Below are 1,180 nucleotides of genomic sequence, written 5' to 3'. Positions count from 1 at the left end.
TCATAACGTATAACGTCATATAGCAATGCGTCATAACGTATGACGCCATATAGTAATGCGTCATAACGTATAGCGCCATATAGTAATGCGTCATAACGTATAACGCCATATAGTATTGCGTCATGATGTATAGCGTCATAGAGAACTAAGTCATAACATATAATGTCATATAGAATTGCGGCATAACGTATAACGTCATATAGTAATGCTTCATAACGTATAGCGTCACATAGAATTACGGCAGAATATATAACGTCACATAGAATTACGTCATAACGGATAACGTCACATAGTAAAACGTTATAACGTATAACGTCATATAGAATTACGGTTAAACGTATAACGTCATATAGTAATGAGTCATAACGTATAACGCCATATAGTAATACGGTATAACGTATAACGTCATTTTGAATTACTTCATAACGTATAACGTCACATAGTAATACGTCATAACGTATAACGTCACATAGTAATTCGTCATAACGTATAACGTCATATAGAATTATTGTTTATCGTATAACGTCATACAGCAATTCCTTATATCTTATAACGTCACATAGTAATACGTCACAACGAATAACGTCATATAGAATTACGGTTAAACATATAACGCCATATAGAAATGCGGTGAAACGTATAACGCCATATAGAGTTACGGTTTAACGTGTAACGTCATACAGTAATGCGTCATAACGTATAACGTCATATAGTATTGCGTCATGACGTATAACGTAACATAGTAATATGTCATAACGTATAAAGCCATTTAGTAATCCGTCATAACGTATAACGTCATATAGTATTGCGTCATGACGCATAACGTAGCATAGAATTACGACATAACGTACTACACCAAATAGTAATACGTCATAACGTATAACGTCATATAGAATTACGGTTTAACGTATAACGCCATATAGTAATGCGTCATAACGTGTAACGTCACATAGTAGTACGTCATAACTCATAACGTCACATAGAATTACGGTTTAACGCTTAACGCCATATAGTAATGCGTCATAACGTATAACGCCATATTGTAATGCGTCATAACGTATAACGTCATATAGTATTGCGTCATTACATATAACGTCATATAGAAATACGGTGAAACGTATAACGCCATATAGTGTTACGTTTTAACGTATAACCTTATATAGCATGACGGTTTAACGTA

The sequence above is a fragment of the Bombus fervidus genome, unplaced genomic scaffold, assembly GCF_041682495.2.
Source record: "Bombus fervidus isolate BK054 unplaced genomic scaffold, iyBomFerv1 scaffold0020, whole genome shotgun sequence".
Classification (NCBI taxonomy): Eukaryota; Metazoa; Arthropoda; class Insecta; order Hymenoptera; family Apidae; genus Bombus; species Bombus fervidus.
This window is presented reverse-complemented; position numbering follows the sequence as displayed.